Genomic DNA, 27,416 nt, shown 5'->3' with positions numbered 1-27,416 from the left:
ATGAATCCTCATAAATATTATTTTGATGTGGACAATGGAATTTTTTTTGGATTCATCATTTTAAATTGGGGTATTAGGCTGGATACTAAAAAATATTGATGTCATTGTTAATATGTCATCTCTCCAAAACATTTTACAACTTCCTAGTTAAAAAAAATGCAAGTTATTCTTTGGTTTGTATCACACTTGGAAAATCTTATGATTCATTTCATTTACTTGCTAAAGAAAGACACTACTTTATCTTGGAATTTGTAAACAAACATTCAAATAATTCAAACAATATCTTGCTAATCTTCTTATCCTACAACTTGTTCAACCTAATCAACCATTATTCTTATACACTTTTGTGTCTTTGAATGTTTTAGCTACTATCTTAGCTCAACATAATAAGAATGGAAAAGAGTTATCAATGTATTTCATTAAACATAATTTGGTGGATTATAAAAATTGATACACAATGATAGAAAATAATGTGTTACTTGAGTTTTTTCTTATAAAAAACTCTAACATTACCTTCTTAATGTTGGAATCAATGTCATCATAAAATTTGATCCATTAAAACATCTTTTCTCAACAATTGATCTATCAGGACTCTTAGCTAAATGGATTGTGATGTCGAGTGATATTATTTTATTTTATTCTTAAAAGACAACTAAAGGGAAATATTGATTGATCATATTTCCAAATCTCCTTCAACTTCTACTATGTTACTTTTCCTGACAAATTTGTTTTATCTATAGACACTAATGACACATGAGAATTATACTTTGGTACATCTAGATGTAGGTGTTGGTGTTGTTCTTATATCACCCTTAAAGAAACCTATACCTTTATCATATCACCTTAACTTATCTTCTAATATTGAAAAATATTAAGTCACTATTGTTGGACTAAATGGGACTTTATCCCTTTAGGTGAAATGTATTAAAATCTTTTGAGTTTCAAAATTGATTTTGTAATAGATTAATTGAGGATACCAAGTTGACTAGATATCACGATTTATCCTTAAGCTTTCTTTCCAAATATGTGTCTCATTCTATTTCATCTCTACCTTATAAGGATAATAAATGTGTAGATCTTCTAACAAGTGCAACTTCTTGTTAGAGTTAAAGAGACAAAAATAACAATTACATGAAAATATAACCTATATCAAAAAAAACATAAAACACACAAAAGAGAACACAAGACACAAATTGTAATGTCCCCATTTTAGCAGTTGACCAAGTGTGTGTGTGTTAGCCTTTTTCTACATGGTCCCGAGGGCTAACGAAGGGTTTAATGGGATCCTGGAGTGTTTTGGCCTAGTCATTTCCAGTTTGGGCCAAAACGAAGTTGATTTACTCAATTTCAGGCATACTTACTATTTTTAGTAAGTCGATAGGACACGATGCAGGTCAATTTTGGTGATTGGACTCGATACTCCTCGATGAGAGCTTTTCAATGAGCTATCACTCGCATTATTCGGAGTCTGATTTCTAATACATTTTAATGCCTGAAGTTTTATTAAAGTAACATCTGATTTAATTGTAAAATATTAAAGTGTTACTTTAATATTTATTTTATGGTGATGTGTACCCAAGGGAGACATAAGGGGTATTTTAATATATGTTTTATATATTACACATCTTTTATCCCACATTGCCCATATGAGTTGAGCGGACCCTTGGAAATAGAATAAAAGGAAGCATTTGTGGCTTCATTAGGCAGGTTGAATATGAGAAGAAATTGGTGTGTGAGTTGCAGCTCTGTTCTTGGCATTTGAGGACGTCTATCCTCTCTTGTAACATTCTAGACGTCATTCCCTTGGGGTTTGGCCTTTGGAATTCTTTGTTATTGGCTTCATTATGAGGCAGTTTAGTTGCATTTCCGGCTACAAGAAGATTTGGTATTTTGCTCATATCTTCTTCACTACTTGTCCGACGCTTATGCCGCTTGGAGGGAATGGTATTATGAAGGTAGTGGACTGATTGAAGGAAAAAGTATTGTAGCAGCAAGTTCGTAAGCATAGGCTGGAGTATTATGTCAATACTACTGAAGTAATTAGTGAGTTGATAAATCTACCATGTATTTGGTTTTATGAATTTTGAAAATAACATTTTATTAGCAGCAGTTCATTTCCACTTTGCATATCATTGTAGTTTCTTTCTTGTTTATGTTGTATGATACCAATTCTATGCACGAAACACAACAAATAATAAACATTTGATTTCTGGAGTTATAAGGGGATTAAAACGTTAAATGGAGAAATAAGAAGTTGAATGCAAACTGTTTGACATAATTCCTTTCAGCAATTTGGTTTAGTTTTTGGGACATCCAGGGGTGCCCATTATAGAAATATTTAACATGGTTCACCCAGTCCCTAGGATACATCCACCAACCAGTGAGTCTAATATTCTTATTATCCAATGATTACAACTTGATTACAATCTACAATCCCTTGCAACTCAATACAACTGCAAGAAGCTACTATCTCATAACATATAAAAAAACCTGACCCTAAGCCATTTTATGTAATGTCCCTTCAGGACATTGTTTTATAAAATCCAAATCTTTAATAACTTTTTCTATTTTTCCCCAATGATGTCCCTTTCCAATGTTTGATACTCTCTCCCCACACACACACACATATACAGAGTCATGTCCATTTATTATTAATGTTAAGTATATTATATTAATAACATAATTATATATTATTTTAATTATTATATTAATTATATGAATCATCTTTCTTGTAATTAATAATACTATTTTAATTATTATTTTAATATATAATTAAGATGTAATTATCATATACTATAGCATTTAAAATAGTTGATATATATATATATATATATATATATATATTTGTGTGTATGTATTATTTATAGTATAGTATTTTAAATATCTAATACACACACACACACACACACACACACACACACACACACACACACACACACACACATATACATATACATATACATATATATGTGTATAGTTATATAATGATATTTATATATGTGTGCAGTTATATAATAATAATTTCATTATTATGATATATAATAATTTATACTTTCATCTTAGTATAATTATAGTATTCTATATACATTATCGATTATTTTAATATTATAGACTTTATATATAATACTTATTTATTAAATTATATGTCAAGGTAGGGATATCACAGTTTGCCCCTCTCAAATTTTCTTGTCCTCAAGAAAGACCATTCATTCATAGACACAAAGCATATTTTTAGATGTAAAAAGACCTAAAGGATTTATAGAGTATATATGTCTTAATGCATAAAAACACAAAGTAGACACCACATAGACACATTGATGCACGAAAACATGAAGTAGGCACATGAAAACATGATGTGGACACATTAATGCATGAAAATACAAAGAAGACACAATGTAGACATGCAATAAATGCTTTCTTGATTAATGCCTTACTGGACAAGAAGATGATTTCATTCTTCGATAGAGTCTTTCAACTACAAGTTGTCATTTGTACATATATATAAGTTTGAATAAAATGTGAATCATGATAAATTACTACATTTTATCCTTAAAAGATGGAAGGACTTGATGTTATCCAAGTTACCTAGATGTCAAATGTGCAATGGATTCCCTCAAAGTTTATAGCTCCAAACCCGTGTCTCAAAAGATCATGGATCGATGGCCCCTACCCTATCTTGGGACAAAGATCCAATTGCTTAAACTTAGAAAAGCCCCTCCTTGGTAATATTATTGCCTTCTCTTACTGATCATATTATTATTTCAACTCAGTGAAGAATATTAGATGTTGTCCAAGTTGCCTAGATGCCAAATGTGTTGTAAATGGATTCCCTCAAAGTTTACAAGTCCAAGTCTGCATCACAAAATATTATGGATCGTTGACCCCTACCCTATCTTGGGACAAAGATCCAATTACTTGGACTCAGAAAAGCTCCTCCTTGGTAACATTATACTCCTCCTATAATCAGATAAGAATTATGTTGAAATGGATGATATTAATAATAGTTCAAATCAATAAACTTAGATTGATTCTATACTTAATATAGGCTATGTTTACTTGTACTACAAGTTATAATAATAGTAGAGGTTGGTTATTCCCCTTTACAATGAACAATATTTATATTCTAAGTATAATCATGATTTATATATCATAAATCATTATAACATACCCTTCATTTTATATATTTAATAATGATAACAATATTCACCTTTATGTGAAATAACATATTATTTTATTGTGTATAGAAATGAAATACCAAAAATGATGTATAGACATTAAAATAAATTCATATCTGAGATTGTACCTTTTATAAGGAGATGAATTCCTTTCTTTGGCTTTTTTTTTTTAATTGCATTTAGTTTAGGTATATTATTTTGGTTTATTGGACTTCACTTTCCTTCATGCCTATCCATGTAACTTTCAAATAGGCAATTTTTCTTTTATTGGTTTTCATACTCCCGCTTCTTACAAATATCAGTGCCTAACTTTGCATAATCCTTACACATGTCTATAATGACGCCAGTTTCATCAATATGTAATCTAGTTCACTAGAGATCCTCATTCACCTTATTAATTCGGCTTGATAGCCGATGTGTGCCATTTCCATACCAAAATTGTATGTTCACCATAAAAAATTATTCCAACTGTGTTCAAGAAGTACTAAATCCTATTTATGTTTTAAACCCTTCTATACAACTCCTACACATGTCAGGTTATGGATTTATAATAAACAAGTATATGCTAAGAATGTGTATTCCAATATTTGTACGAGCACTTGCATCAATGAGATGCAATGGTTAAGCCGATAGTAACATATGTTACATGGCGATTGATAGAAATTATGAGATTAATGCAAGGTTGGACAAGCTTGTTTCCAAATGAATAATTGTTAATGGAGTTATTGCCATAATGTTAAACCTATTTGATAAACTTAGATAACCATGCCTATTTCATTATGTCTATCATTTTATTGTACATACAACTATATTTATGAATTATTCTCAAAAATAATTTTTATAATTTTAATTTATGCTTCTATTGCTAATCAATTATAAAGAACTTTAAAATATAGATATATATCAATCTCTTCAACAAGAGAAAGTAAAAAAAATAGTTTTAACATATCTATTTATGTTCTCAACAAAATAACAATTTATTTTCATCTTATTTATAATTTTAAAAGAATTACATTTTTTTTAAATAAAACTATTATATGTTTTATAATGCATAAGAATTACCTTTTTTTCAAATAACATTATAATATTTTTTATACTCTATAAATGCCATAATAAAATTTGAAGGACTCTAGATCTCAATGTTTAGTATGTTTATCATATGGAAATAAATAGTTTAATATTATATGTTTGAATTGGGGGTGAGGGGAGAGTTTTCATTATGAGAATTTTTAGTAAGTTTAACTCTTTTATTTTTAACCCACTCCTCAATCCTCCATATGAAAAAAAAAAAAGGTCTAATATTACATGTTTAAATTGGGGGGAGAATTTTTGTTGTGATAATTTTTAGTAAGTTTAACTCTTTTGTTTGCAACCCACTTCTCCATTCTCCATATGAGAATAAATGATCTAATAATTGGCCAGAGAGTTTTATTATGAAATTTTTTAGTAAGTTCAACTCTTTTGTTTTTAACCCACTTCTCCATTCTCCATATGAAAACAAATGGTCTAATATTATATGTTTGAATTGGTGGGAGAGTTTTCATTGTGAGAATAAGCTAGTAGTAGTGAGTAGTAAGTAGTTAGTAGTCTCTAAATTGTCTATATAAGTTTGATGAGTAATAATGTAAGTGATAGTGGTAATATTCTAAAAATAGTGTACCATTTAATAGAAAGTTTATGTTTTGTTGCTTTTACCATGAGAGATAACAATAAGTTTTGTATCACTGATTAGTTGGATTTGAATTTTTTAATTGTTTTGTGAAATCGTATTTATTAAGACCTTATCATGTTTTGATTAAAATAGAATATAATACTAAAGGCGAAATCCATTAACATAAATTAATCTTGACAAACTTGTGGGAACATAAAATTTCCAACTTAATACTAATAGTAGAAAATATAACAATAATTTCATTTGAAATAAAAAATTTCATTTCAAATAAGAAGAATAACAATGTAAAATAATAGACAAATAATTAACTTATGTAAATTTCCAATAAGACCTGTGTGTAGGTTAACCTTGTTAAATAATAAAATAAAAGTATGTAATTTAAATTTTCAATAATAAGAATTGCTATATTAAACAACAATTAAAAATAACTTGGGATAAATAGAAGAGTCACAACATATGCCAATAAATTCTTTCCCAAGGTTTTTGTGAAGAGCACAATAAAATGACAATCTTTTAGAATCAAATCCTTTGCTTTCATCTCATTAAACACCCTCCCCATCCCCCCAAAAAATAAAAATAAATAAACAAAGCATTTAGTTTGCTTTATTCAAAATTTGAAATAATGCCAAACATTTTAATTGGTACTTTCAAGACTTGTGCCTTATTCAATATTTGAAATAATGCCAAACGTTTTAATTGATACTTTCAGGACTTGTGCATTTTAGTGACATTGCAATGGCTAATAAACAACATGGTTGAGCACATGCAGGGCCAAGTCTTCATCTTAAACATCATTTCATAGAGTATTTGTGCTATCGAGATCCCTCGACAAAAGATGATCAATGATCACTCTAGTTGTTACGTCAATAGGTTTCAAATCCCTTTTTCATTTTTCATAACATTTCATAGGCCGCCTTCAAATATTTTGTTCTATAGGATACATAAATCAGAATAGTACAAGTCATCACACTAGGAACACAACCACTTCTTTCCTTCTCAGAAAGAAGCATGTATGCCTCACTTAATCTATTAATTTTGCATAGACCAGCTGAAATGGATCATGTAAATGACTAAGAATGTGAATTATTATAATAGAGTGAGTTGTGTATCCAACTATGAATGAATGAGGATATGAGTACTCCATACCGAGAGTATGGAATATATAATAATAGGGTGCACTTTTTCACTACCAAGAAACAAAGAATTATGAATAATAAATGTCTAATACATTTTTCCTATGTGACCCAAATCATTTCAAATATAAAATTATAGATGGCAACTTAAGCAAGTATTCAAAAATAAACTTGACCATTTCCTTTTGGTCAGGGTAATCACAAGAAGAATGAAGATCTCCCTACAACTTGAGGGATTTAATTGGAAAGTTTGTCCATTTTGTCCAGCCAATTGTTAGAATCTGATAAGATTAATAACCCAAAAAACTAGTGCAAAGAATAAATATCTAAACTATGAATGAAAACGATACAAAATCAAAATAGCATCATAGAGTTAGTCTCCAAGAAAGTAATGCAAATGCTGGAAGCAAAATAGCATTAAGAGGATGCAAAAACAAGAGATGCAAATACAAGCTAGGTAGCATGCTTATATAGGCTAGGAAGAGGGAGGAGGTGGCAACACCAACCAATGAGGAGCAACCATCTATCGGACTAAAGATAGCAAAGTATCTTCCCAAGATAGCTATGGATGCTCACATGTAGGAAGGTGACACCTCACAACCATTCACCTAATAAGACATGCTTTATTAACCTAAGCAAGATTATTAAAAGTGTAGGAAAAACCTAACAAAATAGGAAAAATAAAAAAACTACACTAACACCCCCCCATAAGTGAAGCTTAGGTGGATGTAGAAATGGGTCCCGGCAAGTCAACCCTGATGAGGTACCCATGTACATAAAATTCTCCCAAAAGAGAGAGAAAAGAGACTCCCCAAAGAAAATTAGGACTCCAAGTGAGAGGAAGCGGCCCTCCCAAAAGATGAAGCATCCCATACCCCCAGCAAAGCTTGCAAATTTTGTCTGGTAGATCCACTTACATCGAATAATTTTTCTTCCCTTAGAAAAAGGGACAAGATCCCAAGTGTGGTTCCTCATCAAGGAACTATACTCTTCCTGCATAGCTGTATCCCACTCAAAAATGCCAGAAGCCTCATGAAAGGACTGTGGATTTGAGGCAGTAGCAATAAAGATATGTAGAGCATCCTGGAATTGTGAATGAGTCTGCTTGGTGTCTGATGGATCCCCAACCCAATCACCTGCAAACTGGAAGGTCTATCTAGCCCAAACTAGACCAAAAGATGGAGAATCTAGAGGAGAATCATCAACCTATGAATGATGACTAGGAGAGGAAGGAGGTGAGTCCACTGAATCACTCTCTGCATCAAAAGTGGAGGTAGAAGACTACTCAAGTGAATCTGACCCATTAGAAGATCTATCATGTATTCCAAGTGACTCCAATGTCAAAGTAGAAGGCAACCCTGTGACCATGCTCTGCTGGTTAAGCTGATGCAAGTAGTGGAAGTTAAGATGGCCAAACTGCTCATGCCATAATCTGCTCACATCATTAGAGTGAGTGAGCAAAATAGTCAAAGGAGGATCAAGAACAAGGTGAGAAAACATATAGACTCTTGACTGATGATCTGCTCTCCCAACTGCAATTGTAGAATCATTGTGCAACTCATGTATCTCCACTGAATCAGGAGTGAACTCAACCCGCTTGCCTAAACCTATGTGAGTGATCTGGTGTACTGATAGGAGATTAGTTGACAATGAGGATACATAAAGAACATCATAGAATGTGCCATCCCCCACATCAACAGACCCTCTCCCACACACCTCAATAGGAGTTTTGTCACCCATCAACATAGAAGGCATAGTACATGGCTCCAAGGATGCAATTTCTTCCTTAGATGAACCCATGTGGTGTGAAGTACCTAAATCAAGAACCCAAGTGGATGGTGAGGAAACAACTCCAAAAAGAGCCTTGCCCTTTCCTTTCCCCTTGCTATTTTCTTTTTCTTTGTTAGACCCTTCATTAGAACTTTGTTTGATAGACTCAAGAACACTGATATTATTCTTCTCAAGAATGTATGTCAAGTGATCAAGTTGTTTTTGCAAACATTTATGTTCATCATGACCAGGTCTTTTACAATAGGCACATTTGACCTTTTCTTTCTTAGGCTTATCACCCTTGGAAGATGGTGTATCAATAGTTGCTTTTGAAGAAACCAGCATCTAATCCTTCTTCTCTTCGCTATTCTTTTGTTTCTTGTCCTTACTATTGTTGTTACTACTTTGTCCTTGTTGTTCTTTTGTGCCTTGGTTGGCAGCCAAGGCATGTGACTTAGAGGACTTAAGAATGCCCATCTGGATTAGCTTGTCTTGTTCTTGAGTGAGATTGATAGCAAAATCATCTAAAGATGGCATGGTGAATTGAGTACCAAGTGCATCCTTAGTAGCATAGAAGGTAGAGACAAACACAGAATATTCTGAACTTAGCTTAGAGAGAATACTGAGAATCAGTTGTTCATCTTTCTTTTCAATTCCACATTGTTTTAACTGCAGCCTTAGTGATTTCAATTTGGTGAAGAAATCTTGGATTGTGTTGAAATTGCCTGGACTCAAACTAATTAATTCATTTTCCAACATATGACCCCTCATTGAATCTTGTGTGCCAAATAATGTTTCTAGCTTTGTCCATACTTCATTTGGTGTATCCAAAGACTCAATGTGAAATAGCAAGTTAGGAGAAACAGACAAACACAATGTTCCAAATGCCTCATCACATTTGTTAAACCACTTAGGCTTATCTTCATCTTTAGCAGGTTCAATTTCAAGTCCCATAGTTATCCTATTTAATCCAACTTTCCTTAAGTGAATTATCATGCATGATTTCCACTCAAAGTAATTGTATGGAGTTAGGATGGGCATATTTGTTTGATCCATGATGAAGAAATGCAGAGAAGAAATGCTAAAAAGAAGAGAACCCAGCTGCGACAATGCCCCCCTCTCTTTTACTCAATCAAAGAACCCCCCCAAAGAAATATGATTTGGCACTTTATTTTAGTGCATTTGCAACTACCACTAGAAAGAAATACTTAGTAGTCTTGATTTCAATGCATTACAAACCCTTATGAAGAGCATATGTTGAACGTGAAATTTAGGCACAATAATCAAGGAAACAAATAGCACCACTGTGATCTACTCAAAAAATCATGCACTTTCAAAAAAAGAATCACCTCGATACGAGGTTGTATGAGAAAGTTATGATCCTCTGAAGTTTCCAAAACAAGAACTGTGCATAGTCACGATTGAAAATCTACAATTTTTGAAGAATTAATGCATGAAAATCAAAAAAAAACTCCACTAGTGGATAGAGCACAAAAAAATAGCCAAGTTCATAACAAGAATCATCAAAATCGGAGTCCGTATGAGCAAGAACGAGACATTTGAAAACTGCGTTCAAATCTGCGACTGCCAATGGAGAGGGGTATGGCTGTAGCTTTGCATGCTCGATTCTGCAAAATATACAGCTTGCATGCAAAATCTAAAAGATACCCAGATGGTTTTTCGGGGCTGTGAACAAAACTCAAAAAGCATTTTTCTTTTTGATGTACAAAAGATGTTGTTGTAGTGTAAATTAGATGCCTTTAACAGTAAAAAATGGCTCCAAAAATCAAAAAATGACCCCAGCAACCAGAATATGACATGCAAATGTTGGATCAACTTCCTAAGTCCATCAATGGCATGCTGGAACCTGTAAAACTGATTGAAAACTCCAAATATGCAAGTTGGTTGTCAGATTTGAGATTGAAACCTCAGAGAAAAATTGTTTTTGTCAAAACTTTTCTGATTCTCAGGATCATCCAAAGATGCAAGAGAAGAGCATACTTCATTTTTCAAAAAACTACAATAAAGTTTATTAGCCCCCCCCCCCGAATCTCTCAAATAAGGAAACTAAAATCTACTCTTGCACATAGAAAAGTTGTGATACCATGTTAGAATCTGATAAGATTAATAACCCAGAAAACTAGTGCAAAGAATAAATATCTAAACTATGAATGCAAATGATACAAAATCAAAATAGCATCATAGAGTTAGTCTCCAAGAGAGTAATGCAAATGCTAGAAGCAAAATATCATTAAGAGGATGCAAAAACAAGAGATGCAAATACAAGCTAGGTAGCATGCTTATATAGGCTAGGAAGAGGGAGGTGGTGGCAACACCAACCAATGAGGAGCAACCATCTATCGGACTAAAGATAGCAAAGTATCTTCCCAAGATAGCTATGGATGCTCACATGTAGGAAGGTGACACCTCACAACCATTCACCTAACAAGACATGCTTTATTAACCTAAGCGAGATTATTAAAAGTGTAGGAAAAACCTAACAAAATAGGAAAAATAAAAAAACTACACTAACACCAATAATCGTACCCTCAAAAAGTTGGGTTAGTGCAAAAATGAGGAAGACCACTATCAAGATTATTTATAGATATGAAATCCAAATGCTTGTAATGGAAGTGCGTACAAATGGTGGCAGGAAACATGGTAGACACACAAAATGTGGAACCAATTCAGAGCCACCTACACTACTCTGCAATATTTGACTTGCTTAAGCCTACTTTGGTCCAAATAATCTGGATAGGCATTTGGTGGAGAAGAATTTTTTTCTAAGGAGATAAAAATAAATTCTCATTTCTTAGATTGAGGAGACCAAATTCAACATCTGGAGGACCCAATTTGGGCAGAGTCACGAAATTAAATATTTTTTCCAGGGCATTTTTTTTCTATATTTTCTAAACATCTTCAATAATATCCAAGAATAAACACCTCGAACTCTAAAGGCAAAGATGCAATCAATTATATTGTTCTAGAAGCACAAAATCACTAAGAAAATAAATCATGTGAATAATAGATAGAATAAATGGATAGGACCTAAAAATCTTCACAAACAAAGTTGTTAGAGTAGTAGAAGCATTCAAATGGTCTTCTTACTTGATGAGGCTAATTATTGCCTCTATTTTATGATAATTGTTTAGTTCAACTTATGATTAAGTCGAGATAGAACCGTTGACCCATGGGTAGATAGTTATGTCATATTTTGCCAATATTATACATATAATGTAGTATTTCATATAACCATCAAAATGTGTGTTCTAATATTTGGATTTAAATTTTTTATGCTTATTTGCAAATATTTCTACATCATAACTAACTTGTTAGGGGAGAAGTTGGAATATGGTCAACAACATTCAAGGAGTGTTAAAGTCCAGTCGTGGTGGAAGAACCATAATGGTATCAGGAGACACGGCTACTACAAATGAGGAGCTATTATTCCAGGAATGCAAGGATGAATCGCCTCTATATTCCCTTTGTGTTTGCTATTGTGTTGAGTTGGTTATCCAAACTTTATTGTTGATACCACGAGTTGTTATATTTCCTTCTTCTTCTCTGGCAGGTTTGTAGTCAATTTGTTTTCTTTTCGAATAAGTGTCAATCCTTTATTTATAGGGATTGGATCAATAGTTTTAGGGGATTAGAGAAAATTTTATGGAAAAACATTGTTGACTCTCATAGTGAGTTGTTTTCTATTTTTATGTATTGTTCTTATGTAAGGAGTTTTAGAATATAATGAAGTAATTCTTGGTTTACATTCTTTGTTAGTAGATTAGCAGAAGCCAACCAAGGGGTCCCACTTGGAAGGTGGATTAGACTAGAGCAGTGTAGATTTACTTTCAGCATTTATAGTATTTCAAGTAGAAGTTGTAAGTTTCTCCCTGCAGCATCATACTTTGTGAGTGTTCCTATAGCATTTGCAAGAGCAGTTATAGTGGATGGTCTGAGTTGAAATATAAGTTAGTGTTTAGTTCTATTTCCAACATTCATTTCAATAAAGAGTTAAGTGCATTACTTTCCTATAGTACTAGTGTAGGTTCTTTCTTTGCATTTTACTTTCTTGCAGCATAAGCATAAAAACTCCTTAAGAAACCTAGTGCAAATACCATGCTAACCATTTCAAGTATACGTCCCTCGATTAACAAATTAAATGCACCTCATGGTGGGGGAAGTAATCCTTAGATTGAATAAACTATTCCTAAGAAAGGCCTTGGGCATGATTATCACTCACCTATTGTGAGGTGGAGCATTTTTGGTGTCGTTTTCAGGGATGGTGTCAAGCTAGGAACATCTTTTTGGGTCATAGTTTTTTTACTTAAGTTTTTAGAGATTTGCAGTCCTAAAAGTTCTTTCACAAGTGTGAAGAATTTGATTGCATGCATCAAAGAGGAAGACAACAAGATGAATATGGTAGATTTCTTCCACGAGATTCTATTAATTTTAATGACAAAATTGAAGAATAAGTTGAGTTGCCTTTTGAGGGCGCAAGCCCTGATTTTCCTACAGGATCTTCCTCTAGAGTAGAACCTTTGGACACAAGTAGTCTTCAGCCTTTTGCTGAAATTTTGGCTAGCTTTCTTGATAGTTTTAGTCCAAATCCACCTATTGTTAACAATCCCATAGCCAACACTCCTTTTCAGCAGCAACCTCATAATCAAATACCTCTAGTAATGGCGCATCCTACTTTTCCATTTCCTCTCTCAAGCCTCATAACCAACGCTAATCTCAAAAATATACCCATGGTTGCTCTTGCTGGAAATATTCAAGAATATGTTAGGTTACTGAGAGGGGAGGGGTGAATCAGTAACCTCTAAAACTTTATCAATTTCAACACTTTATAGTAATATTCCAGTTATCATTTTATTGATCTAATTGCATGCATATAAAATATTCATAACACTTGAACACAATAATTTGGTGACCCAAAAACCTTCCAAATAGAAATTAAAACTGGGGTGGGGATGAAACCCACAAAACTTCAATATTGTAACATAAATTTGGCCTATTAAGGCTTATATTGATCACTTCTGATGATCTACCCTGTTAGGAGCAATTAGGATTGCTAGGTCCAACTTGTTAAAGGATTTACAAACACACAATAAAGTATGCACTTGGTAAAGAGATTTTGAGAAAGACTGTTAAGTCTACCTTGTTAAATGATTTAGATTGATTCACCTATTAGAATGAAACAGTAGATCTCTAACTTACAACTAAATTGTTGATAGAGATTCCTTGAAGTGTTGATCACCTTTTGTGATAGATATGTCTCTGCTACTCCTTTTTTTATATGGCCTTCAATATATACTTTATCTGCTACTTGATCACATTTGCATTCTTACATACTAATGTTCATGAATTACATATTCACACACATTGGATATGATACAATACATTACATATATACCAATCCAATTTACATAATAACAAAGTCAGCCATTATACAAGTTAACACCAATATCACAAAGTTAGCCCATATGAAGACACTTGGGTTCTGAAGACTAACTTGGTGAAGTTCTAATACTCAGCACCCACTATCATTACTCAACATCGTCATGCACTCAGTAGAAGTAGAAACTCAATCCATACTAATCATCTCAAAGTATCTTGAACTTGGTTTGCACTGGTGACTCGGTAGATACTGTGTCACTTGGCATAAACTAAATTACTAGTTTACCATGACTTCACTCAGTAAACACTAACTTCACATATGGCTCGGTTAACACTAGATATGCATCACATGAACTACAAGCTCGATAGAAACTACAAAGCTTGGTAACCACTAGAGTGCTCGAGTTGAACTGTTAGACTTCACACTACCTGATTCTGCTCGATTTGAACTGCTACACTTCACACTAACTGAATTCTCTTGGTAACCACTGGAATGCTTGGTGGCCACTGAAATTAGTCTAGAAGACTCGGTAGCAACTGTAGAGCTCGGTGGCTCCTGAATTGCATGGAAAACACTTTAGATTGTTCAATGACCTCGGTAGCCATACAAAATCTAAATAAGTGTTGTCACTAATAACAAACTTGACTTATATGTCAACAATCTCCACCTTTGGCATTAGTGACAAAAACACTTATTAGCCAAAACTTATATACATCACCACGTGATACTAGCTCGGTAGGGTATACCGTTTTGAGATTTTTCAAAATTTGTCTTTGTAAGTATATACAATATACTATACAACATATCTACAAAATTATCCTTTGCTATATACATTTTCTCCCTTTGCATGATTCTCCCCCATACAATATACACAATGTCTCACCATACATAGTCTCTCCCCCTTTTTGACAATAATGCCAAAGATGTATTCAAAACTTATTTACATGGAGACACCAAAATGAGATAGAAAATCATAATGTACCTTAAGAATAAGTGTCAAGGTTTTATCCCAATTTTATTGCAAAATCTTGCATGTATGTAGAACAATTTGAACTTCTGCCAAAGAATTCTATCATGTGATCTGAAATAGAGAAGTTGTTGTCATGGATCAAGGTTTTTGAGTAAACAATATGTTTCTACATTGTATCCATTATAGGAAGGATTATATTTTGAATATCTATCAATGTAGACCGGATCTTTGCTTCTTCTCTCAACAACTCTACCTGCATGTCTGACAGAAATCTAATCTTCATATGATGTACAGAGCTTGAACTAGAGTCAAGTTGCAATTATTGTGCACTGGCTTTCAGATCCTCATCAATCTTTGTCAATTTTCTCTTTATTTCCTTTGTGAAATCAATAACATCACACAACATTCCAAAAATTTATGTCACATTAGTGCAAGAGGTTTCAAGATTGGTCAAAATTGAGGAAAGCTCAACTTGATGAATAGCAATTTGTTGAGCAATGTGCTAAGCACTTTATTGTCAAATTTCTTTTATGCTTTTTCAATTAACTTATCTTGACCACTAGTGTCCTAATTAAACTTTTGGACTGCCTCAGCTAATTGCAATAAAATAGTTGAGAGGAATCTACCTCAATACCTATTGCCTTAGACAAAATGTTTTTGGCATCATCAATAATCTTATACTCTCTATCTCTTTCTTCTCTCAATTTTTGTTCCTTTGCCTTCTTTTGGAGGAGTTCACCAGCTACATGCATTTGATCTGCAATAAGATTATAAAAGTCCCATTTGGGAATTTCTATTTCCTCATCTAGGTCTATATCCTCTTCTATCTCCTTGCCTCTACTCAAAAATCTTGTACTCAGTTAAGCCTTAGGTTCAACTTTCCTTGTACTTAATGCCTTTGTATCCAAGATGGAAACAATTTTAGATATACTAAGACTTGCTATGAAAATAGATATAGTACTAACTGATGGAATACTAACAGTAATGCTTGTTGAATCCAAAACTAAAGAAGTCATAACTGAAGTATCCATTACTGAAGTAGACAAAATTGAAGTACTTACTACTGAAGAGCTCAAAATTGTAGAAGACACTGCATCCATTGCTAATGACTACAACTTGGGAGCTGAAGAAGAGGGAGGTTGTAGCTTGGTAGATGAAGTGATAGTCACTTTTATCAATGATTTTTTGAGTTGTGTGGGGGCGAAGAGTGATTGGACATTTGAAGTACCTGTAGTTGTCACAATCAAACTTGTTGAAGCTATCTCCAAGCTTTGTGTAGCAACTAGTTTGCTTGGAGAGTGAGGAAGTGAGGCAATGATTGTGGCTACTATCTTCATTGGGTCAATCTCCTCACCATCTTCTTTATCTTCCTTGGTAGCTTCCTCCTCTTTATCTTCTTCATCTTCCTCATTTTCAAACTATGTAGGCTCAATATAAGTTTCCTCTTCATCATTATCAATGTCATCATCATTATCCTCAACATCTACTGAGAAGTCACTTGGTTTATGCAAATGATAAACATTATTCCACATTCTTGTGGCATTCTTAACCATGTGCTCTATATCCTTGATCAAAATTAAACATGTATTAAATCTAAGAGTCATTTTATCTTCATTTTTCTTCAAAGACTCTTTTACCTCAGCATCTATCATGCTCAATATCAATTGCCTCAGGGTTTGTGCATAAATGTCTTTTTTTTATTTGCATTGAAAAGTCCCATCTTGGCTTTAATTTCTCTAATAATTCATTAGAGATTTGAGAGGTGATATGATCTGGTGAATACTTCCATTTTCCCATTTTGTTCAACACCAGTTCTTCAACCTATTTCTTCTCTGCCTCTGACCTTGTTTCATACTTCAAAGATTTGAAGTTTGTTATACTTTCACCTTCTTCCATTTGTTTCAATTTTTCTTGGAAGGTGGGAGGAGGTTTGCTAAAGACAATATCACTACCTTTCTTCCTAGACCTCCTTGTGAAGATTGTAGTGGACGGCTTAGGTGGCTTGGTGATGATCACCTTGCCTTTCTTCTTTAGAAGGTTATTCTTCCTTTTTTGATTCCTCTTCATCCTCTGCCTCTTCTACATCTTCTCCTTTACCTTTAGTTAACATGAGAGGTGTGTTGGATTTCAGTTTAGCTATCCTCCTCTTACCTTTGTTAACCACTTGTGGGAGCTTTACCTCTAGCTCTATCCTTGCCTTTGCCTCATCATATGTTCCAAAGTATGGTGCCTTTGGATGAATAGGTTCATTAACTAGAGCTTCAATAATATCCTTTACTTCATCAATATTCACCTTGTAGGGAAGAGGTTTTACCCATACAATTATGGGTTTTACTGCCTAAACGTAGACTCTGTCACTGTCGACCATGAAACAAACATCATCTTTGTAATCTTCTACTAGCTTCTTAGGTATTCTGAATTTGTTGTTCATTTTCTCTTTGAATACTTCAGAGTAGTTTTCCATAATGCTAACAAAGTTCTCTCCCATTTCTGCAACGTATTCATTAATCTAGTATAGTACAGGCACATCTTTTCTCCATACTAAATGTGCCTTTGGAAGGGAAGAACTTTTGAACATAGAAGAAAAAACAAGTCAACAAAGAGCCAAATTTGTAGGGGTTCTTCTTGGAAGTTCGAATACTTTCCATATTCTCATTGAATTGCTTCAACAAAATATCTGCCAAGTCATAAGACAAATTATTGTTCACATCTTTGTAAGCTAAGTCCACAGTTTCACATGATAAACTATTGAGGTAGCTCAAATTATATATCTTGTGAGCTATCACATGTATCCCAAATTTTAGTTCTACATCAATTACACTGCTTATTTTCATGCATCTACCATCCCACTCGGCTAGGGTTTTCTTTTCTAGCTCAACCTAACATAGGGTTTTGGAGGTTTTAGCTTTGGTGAGCATGGGGAGGTCAGTGATGTGATGAATCATTTTCTTTGTGATTACAACTAGTTTCTTAAGCCATAGCTAACCATTATGCACCTAGCTTAGAATGTGTCTGATCCATTTGATTTGAAAATCTCGAGGCATGTGAGGAATGTGGGTCAAATATTTGTCTTCCAAATGCTTATGCTCAGGTTTGAGAACTCCATTAACACATAATTCACCTAGGGCATCATCCATTTCTAGGGTTCCAATTTCTTAAATAGAACACTTGAAATGAGTTTGAATATCATTAATAAGGACTACCTTAGGTAGGATTTGCGATTGAGCTCCACTTGGGTCAAGGGTTTTTGTGATCGCGAGCACAAGTTTGAAATCTGGCGCTTTCCACTCGACTCCTTAAACTGACATCTCAGACCCTTTCTTCATTTTGATACTATTGCTTGATGCCATGATTACTTGGCAAACTATGAAAACCTTGATAACTTTGTTGCAAATTTTCTTGAAGTCTCTTGATCGCACTGGAATTTGCTTCTTCGCAATAGCACTTAGATTTCATGGTGAAAAATGAATTTGATTTCTTGCCTTTTGTTAAAACTTTTCCATTAATGCTCAGTATGAAGGTAGTTGAGTTGATGTCATGCTTGACATCATGCTTGATAGCCTGGCATCCACTATTCTATTGATTACTCGGTGAAGGCTTCGTGACTCAATAACCATGTGTGTCTTATTACTCCCAACCTTGCTCAATAGAGTCCATGACCTGACCTTACTCAGTAGAGAAGGTAACTCGGTGATAATTGATATTGTTCTTCCTCAATGATCCTTTTGTATCTTGAATACTAATTTGGATCTTTGTCACCTTTCAATTGGAACTGTTTGAATGTGATCTTGATAACGCAATCCCAGTTCTCCTTTGGAAACCTAGTTGAAAATGGTGGAGTCACCCACTTCTTGAGTGGCGTGACCATCATTATTTGAACTAGCATCCTCGGTAGATTTAGGAATCCATTGCCGCCTCATCTACTTTTGAATGTTATTTTCTTTTATCTTCTTTTCATCTTCAATTTTTCCTATGTTCATGCAATTTTTGGCTAGATGACCAAGTTTGGTACAAGTGAAACATCTTATGGTGGTATCTCTCTTCCTTGTGTGATGTATAACACAATTACTGCCAATGTGTCCATATTCTCCACAGTAATGACATCTACACCAAGTTTTGTAGTCCCAACCAAATATTGCTTTCACAATTTGCTATGCTGGATTGAATGACTTAGGTCTGCATTTTGATGCCTTGTGACCTTGTTTCTTGCACTTGTAACACTTGCACTCAAATTTTGGTTTCTCTTTGCATTCATTACCCTTTTGACCATGCTAACTGTAATTGTAGCATTTTCTATTAAATTTTTCTTTACCATTACTCCAACATTTGTTTGATGTATGATCTAACTTACCACATTGATTGCAAGTAGGTCTATGATTCCTTTAACCAGCTTGTTCAGACGATTCACCTTCTTCTTTGTATCTAATTCCTACTTTACCCTTTTATCTATAGAGATTATGCCCATTTAGTTGATTTAATTGATTCATGTTTGCTTGGAATTTCATCATTCTTTCATTGATTTACTTTTCAGACCTCAGCTCATTTCTTATTCTTTCATTGATTTGTCTTTCCAAATTTAGATCATTTCTTAATCTTTCATTGATCTGTGTTTGGCTCATGATTTCCTCATTTGCATTGGAGATTTGGTCCATAATGTCATAGGTGTCATGAAAATGTTCCTAGGGATGAGATGCAACAATGTTGATGGATGCATAGGGGGAAGGCTTTTCTATGCAAATGATTTCCTAGGTTGAGGCAAAGCTATATGACAAACCTAAGGAGGATTGGGTTGGGGATTCTAACTTCAAAGATATGTTGCCAAACCATGAAAGGTATGCTTTCCTACCTGCAAGCTTGGTGGTGATTGTGACAACTTAAGGATAGACTGATGATCCTTTAGGAAAAACACGAGATTGACCACTTGTGGATCCCAACCTTTACCTCAAGGTGATGAGGGATAACAAGTGACAAAGCTAGATTACCCTAGACAAAGCTTTGTCAAAGAGATAACCTTGGTGAGATTGGTGGATTTTCAAGATGGTAGGAATGGAAGACTTTGGGAAGGTGACAACAATTTTGAAGGCTTGGATGTGAAGTTTAGGCTTTTGGGATGCTAGCTAGGTTTTAGGGGATTGGTTTGGTTCTAAGGCAGAGATCTAAATGAGATGGGTGAGCTAAAAATTTTAAGGGGATGACTAAGGGTGGCTAGCTTACCTACAAGGATGACTCTAAAGTGGAGCTTATGCAAGAAGATGTGGAGGAATAAGGGGGCCTAATCATAGAAATCGTGCCTAGTTGGTAAGGCATAAGTAGGGTTAACTCCTGGATGCTTGCTAAATTTGATAGTGCGATCTAACTAGGCATCTTGAAGGGCTTTGTTGGCAGCTTTGTCTTCTGCTTTGTGGAGTTTGGCAATTTGAGGGCTTGGTGTTACTTCCTTTTTCTTACCTACAATTTCTTGGTATGCCTGAGATGGCTTGAGTTTGGCTTTGTGAAACTTCTATTTGGGTTTGGGTTGTTCTGACATAAATTCTTGAATCTGCTTGGCTTAGAGAGATTTTGGTTGTTTTGCTTCAACTCGTTCAACTTTTGGAATAGGCAGTGACTACGCTAAGTATGCCCTAAGCTAGGATTGACCAAGTTTGGCAAACATTCATTCAACAAGTAAAAAATCAAGCAATAGATAAGAACAACCAGATAGAAGTTTTTGATTCTCAGAATGTGATACTTGCGCCAAGGAGTGTGTATATTTTACAAATGTTTCGATCAGTCACTTCAAACACATTAACACCCTAGATGGTTGTCTGCAAGGCTGATAGTTGGTATAGCTAGGGAGTCCTCAATATACCCAAGGTACATGAGGCCCAAATCCATAGATGAAAACAAAAAGATGTCACACAGTCGAGAGGAGCAGTAACCCACTTCTCCTCTTTCACTTCTCAAGGGTATAAAGTTCCTTGAGGCTTAGTCTGAGTAACAAAATCTTGATCCCAAGAGAAGTGTCTTTGGATTCACCTCCCAATCTTTATACTCTGCTGGAACGCTGGAGTTGAGGTCATCCCAAGGGGTGATGAAATCCCCAAGTAGGCCTCTTAAAATTTAAACAAGATTTTGGATCCTAATCTTATGCACCCAAGATGGCCTCGAAAGATGACAATGGGAGAGAAGACTTGGATGATCTTGGGCTAAAACACAGAATTCTTTTCGAACTGACGCCTAAGTTTTACGGATCTAGACCTTGCAAACACACATATTTAGGATGCAAATGTTCAATTCCAACTTGAAGCGTTAACAAAAGTAAAATCAATCAAAGAATGAATACACCAAGAAGATTTAGGGTCAACAAAAGTAAACTCGCGCGCCTAGAGGCCCTCCACATTAAGTATCAATTGATTTTTTTTTAAGGCATTCAAGATTGAGTGCGAGTTTGTTTTAAGCCCAAAATAAAGATGTGTAAAACTTGGTTTCAAGCGTGCACCCGGAGGCTCTCCACATCAAGATTTGTTCAATTTTTATGCCCAAATGAAGTGTTAGCGAGACTAATGTGCATTCAAGAAATTTTCTATCTTAAAAAAATCAATAAAAACTCAAGTGAGTGGAATTTGATTTTTGTGGAGCACTTAACACATTCTTAGGTAGACCCATCCCCATATATGGTGCTGATATTGCAACCAATGGTTAGAATGATGGGTGATTAAAGAGGGTGAGTCCAACAATAAATTCACTGAAAGTGTCTTTATTTGTTTTTATAACTTAGAAAGTTTCTAAAATGTAGATTCTTTTTATGCCCCAAAAGATGAAGTGTGAGATATTGTAATGATTAATTGACCTTTTGCATTCAAGATTGGATTTGTTGTTTTAATCATGCATTCATTAAAAAAAAAAAACTTTATTTTAATCCATGACACTCAAGAGTGATTTTAGCAACATGCATTCAAAGACAAGTGATTAAACATCCAAGTTTTTTCCTTTGAGCATTCAAGATTGAGATTTTGTGTGTTGTTTTAAGAACTTTGAAGTGCTTTGTTTTAACCTTATATCATTCAAGATTGTTTTGGACTCAAAAGTGAAAATGATTCATTGGACTTTGGTTTTCATTCAAGATTTTGTGTTCTAGTTTTCATGTTTTAAGCCCAAAAATGATATTCCTAGATTGTTTTGATGCATGAAAAACCTAAAAAACATTCAAGATTTTGCAACAAGACATTTGTTTAGAAAAAATAACAAAGCTTTTAGGACAATTTTGGAAACCATTTAGGACTCTTAGTTTTCATGAGATTTTTAAAAGAACTTTAAAATATTTGCAAATGAGGTTCATTTTATCCTTGATTGATGCTTTGAGTTTGATTTAGATTTTAGTGTGCACTTAGTGTTGATTTTGAACCTTTTGAAATGAAAACTTGAAGTTCTTTTTAAATTTCCAAAAATGAAGTGTTCCTAACTTTGCATGAATGCATCTAAAACCTTGATTTTGGAAGAATGCAAATGATTGGATTGGTTTAGTTTCACTTGTTAAAAGATTTTTTTTTTTTTGCAAATTTTTAGTTTTTAATTGATTTAAGTATGATTTGGGGGTTCATTTGAAGCACTAAAAAGAAGTGTGTATGATTTTGCTTTCTTAAAAAAAAATGGCCAAGATCTCCCACAAGAAGAAGAAGAAGAAGTAGATGGAATAAGAAGAATATAGACAATAAGAGGAAGAAGAATTCCAAGTGCTTTGTCCACCTATAAGTTTGAAAAATCGCAAACACTATGAGATAGACTAAGTTCCTTTATCTTCTTCATGCTCATGTGGACCTGCAAAACCAATTTATACAATCCTACCAATCACAAAAACAAGCAAAATTAGCCAAAATTAGCAAATGACATACAAAATTTGAGTAAAAAAGCTAATGAAGATGACCCATGTGGGGTCCTACCGGGCGTGCCAAAATATATATGAGCAATGTTAGTATGCTAATAGAAACCAAATTTAAATAAAGCTTCTACAAACTAAAAAAAATTCATAAACTTCAAGATAGACTAAGATGAGCTCTCAATTGAGAATATGAGCCATTAATGGGCTCTCTCAATGAGAAGCTCTCTTGTTGAGTGGCTTTGTCTAAAAAGATAGGATGTATGTTCAAGCTTATGCTTCAAAAAGTGCTTCAAATGGATTTGGAATTTGGGTGTGAGTGTATAGTTTTGATGTAAAATGGCTTCACAAAATGGCATTATGACTTTACTTCATGGATTGTGTTCTTTTGCAAAGGAGAAGGATCCAATTTATAGGCAAGAGGCTTAAGGGATTGAGGGCTAAGATGCAAGGATGGGAAAAAACTCATGGAGGGCTCAGATTGCATGAGAGGAGAGCACATGGATTGTGCTTCTTTACAGCCAATCAGGGAGTGACACATGTCACAGGGTGAGAGGATGGAGGAAAGGGGAAGGATTAGTCAACAAAGGAGGCTCAAGGGATAAAATCTTCATAAAGACCCTCATAATGGCTTGTAAGAGCAATGAAAGGGCTTGGAAGAGTCATTTATGGCCTAGTGGGCTTCATAAAGTTTTATGATTGGGATATTTTGAAGGAGATGAGAGGAATTTCGACTTGGGCTTGATTAGGAAGGTTTTAAGCTTGCTTAGGATTGTGAAAATGATTAGAGGATGGTTTAGGATTAGCTTAGGGATAGGAAAGTGGATGGCATTTAATGAGGGTGGGTGAAGGAGGAGATATTTGTTAACTTTGGCTTGGGTTAGTAAGTCTTAACCCATGTTTAGGGAATGTGACAAGGTTAGGAGGGGATTAAGATTAGGTTTAAAGACATCTTCTAGAAGAGTCTAGACTTTGGATGAGGATAAAGACTTTCTAGAATAGTCTAGAACTTCCTAGGATGAGGATGAAGACTTTCTAGAAGAGTCTAGAACTTCTTAAGATGAGGATAAATTAGATTTTTAGGAAATAAATAAAGTTTTATTTATTTCAAAGGTTTGAGTTGAGGAGATATTTATTAAAAAAAATTTAATAAACATGAGGATTAATATTTAATCTTAATTAAATATTTTTAGTTGGGATTAGGGGTAGAAAATGATGGGATTAGCCTTTAATCAAAATTAAAGAAGAATTAGAAGATTTTGGAAGAGGTTAGTGGTCTTAAGGAAACTGGCCAAGTTTTGGGCAAAAAATAATTTTTTTATTTATTTTGGGTTTTTTGGTCAATTTATTAATTAAATAATTAATAAATAAGGAAATAATGTTTAAATAAGATTTAAACATTTTTGGGAGGGATTCCTTAATTAAATATTTTTAATTAACATAAAGGGATTTAATGGCATAAAAATTAATTAATTAATTAATTAATTAATAAATGATGATGTCATCAGGAATTTTTTCAGAAAATAAAAATACTTTATTTTCCAAAGGATTTAGGTGTCTACATTTTGCCCCTCTTTGATGTGATGCCGCAAGTGGCATGGCATCAAAGATAAGAAAATAAGATGCCCAAGGCTAGAGTAGAAGAGGAGAGAATGGACTACGAGATGCCCCCTCGAGAAGGCAGTGGGGAGAGAAAGTGAGGCTCGACGGCCTCTTGAAAAGTACAAGAATCCAAGATGAGCAAGGAGACTCAGATTGGCTTAAGAGAAGAGGTTTAGTTAGCTCAAACTCTCACTACGGGAGAATGATAAAGGGAGAATTAGAGGCACAAGAGGAAGCAAGCTTAAGATATCAGGGATTGCAAAGGATGAAGGAGCGGAGCGCTATAAAAAGGAATCCAGGATAGGGAGATGGATGATGGGATGATAAAGCTGATGCAACAGGATTTCAAAGAGTTAGATTGGCGAAAGATGGGTTTCAGAGATCCCTAAGAGTAGGATTGTGGAGCTCGAAAGATGATGCTTGGTGGATTGATTGGATTGGTGGATCCCTAAGACTAGGATTGTGGATCCCTAAAGCTAAAAGTGCATATTGATTCAAAGAGATACTGATGCATAAGCTGGGGTAGGAGAGACAGATGTTGGATATGGATGGGGGATAATGGAGATGAAGGGAAATCATTGAAGCTTTTTTGAGCAGGGGGATACTTCAAAGAGAAGTACCACCATGTAGTTGAGCACTAGATTTGCTATAGGACTATTGGTTAATTGCCAAGGTTACCAAGAACATCAAGGCCTTTTCACCAACTATCCAGAGGACTGACGAACTAACTCAAAACAAACACGCAAGGATTGCCCCAACATCACACATGAATCCTAGAGGAAGCAGCGTGGAACCGACACTAGGTAACCCACAAGCAGAAAAGAAAAACAAACAAAAGACCTGATCAAGACCTTACGCTCAAATTACCCCATTCGCAGTATACCATGATATGGAAGATCATGGCAACCTTGAGGAGGGAACAAGGAGATTGCTTGCAAAAGATACTTCAAGACCCAAAAGGGAAGATTCCAAATCAAAAGAAAGAGAAAATCCAAAAGAGAACCGTTTTCCAACGAGATGGGTAGGATGAGGTACTAACGGACCAAGATCAGACATGTGGAAAGCTATATCCTGCAAGGATCTATCGAAGAGCACCTAAGCTGATGGATTTTGGAGGAGTGATGCGTCTGGCAAGATGAACTAAGAAGGATAACACTTTGGTGACAGGAGATCTAGCTAAAGGATGCATTGGAATAGCTAACCAAGGGTTGTGCGATGTGTGCAAGATGCTGATCAAGGAGGAACTGACACGAAAGCTGGATAGATACAATGGTACTAAGCTAAAGAGGATGTACAAGCTGACAGACCAAGATATGTTACAAATGTACAAGGTTGTTCATGTTTTGGTTTTTTTGAGATGGCAATGTTTGTGAAGGGTGGGATGTCTACAATAGTTGATAGGCAGATAGGTAGATGGTTTGCAAAAAGCTTAAGGAAAATGGGATTCTTTGTGTGCATGTGATAGGATACAAGCTAGGATACAAGATTTGGCATATAATACAAGCTTTGGACAATATTTGGATATACAAGCTATGATACAAGGGATGATACAAGATTTACAAGCTGGGGTACAAGATTTACAAGCTGAGGTACAAGATTTACAAGCTGTACAAGAGGTATTTACAAGCTTCATTAGATTTTGGATATTTGGTCGGAACACCAAGGGAACAAGCAGGTGTTTTATTGGATTGTGAATGGATGGATGAGGGATAGGATAGTGATAGATAATGGATTAGTCTTAGTACACAAGGTGCCTAAATTACCAAGTTTCACCATTGGATGCTTATTTCTCTTTACTTTTTTTTGTATTTTTCTAAAGTTGGGTACACCAAGGATCTTCAAGCATAGAACTTCTTGAGAAGAATGATGTTAGTAGGATCATTCAAGAGTTCTCCTTCTGGTGTAGATAGTTGATAGGCTCTGGAGCCAAAGGAGGCAGTGACAACATAAGGACCAAGCCAGGTAGGTTCAAACTTGCCTTTCTTTTCTCGATCAGCTTGGACTTTCATATTTTCTTTGAGGACCATGTTTCCCGGCTGAAAGTGTCGTGGAAGCACCTTCTTGTTGAAATTCCTTTTGAGACGAGTTTGATAGACTGTGAGATGATCATAGGCTTGTTGTCACTTCTTGTCTAAGAGATCTAGCTGGGTGAGCCGAGCTACTTTGTATTCTTCATTTGATATTTGCCCTTGCAAAGATATGTGCAAGGAGGGAAGTTCAACCTCTATGGGTAGTACTGCTTCGGCACCATAGACTAAGGAGTATGAAGTCATGCTTATGGATGTACGGAAGGAATTTTGATAGGCCCATAGGGCTGGATTTATTTGTAGGTGCCAATTACAGCCGAAATGATTGACAACTTTCTTTAGGATTTTGAGGAGGGTTTTGTTAGTTGTCTCTGCCTGGTCATTACCTTGTGGGAAATATGGGCTAGAAAAGCGATGATGGATGTGGAGGGAAGTGCATAATTCTTCCATGTTGATATTTTCAAAGTTACCTTCGTGGTCGATGAAGATGGTGGATTGGATGCCGAAGCAGCAAACAATGTGGTACAAGATGAACTTGGAGACCTAAATTCCTGTAGCTGAGACTAGGGGGACTGCTTCCACCCATTTAGTGAAATAGTCTGTAGCTATTATTATCCATTTATGTCCATCAGATGAGAGAGGTGTGATAGTTCCAACTAGATCAAGGCCCCAACAAGCTAAAGGCCAAGGTGGTGCAATAGGCTGTAGATCCTGTGTTGGAGCGTGCACAAAATTTGTGTGTTGCTGACATGGGAGACACTTTTTGAAAAAGTCACAGGAGTCTTCTGCAATGGTAGGCCAATAGTAGCCTTCT

This window comes from Cupressus sempervirens, chromosome 2, assembly GCF_028749045.1.
Source record: "Cupressus sempervirens isolate cs-2001-9-10 chromosome 2, ASM2874904v1, whole genome shotgun sequence".
NCBI lineage: Eukaryota > Viridiplantae > Streptophyta > Pinopsida > Cupressales > Cupressaceae > Cupressus > Cupressus sempervirens.
This window is presented reverse-complemented; position numbering follows the sequence as displayed.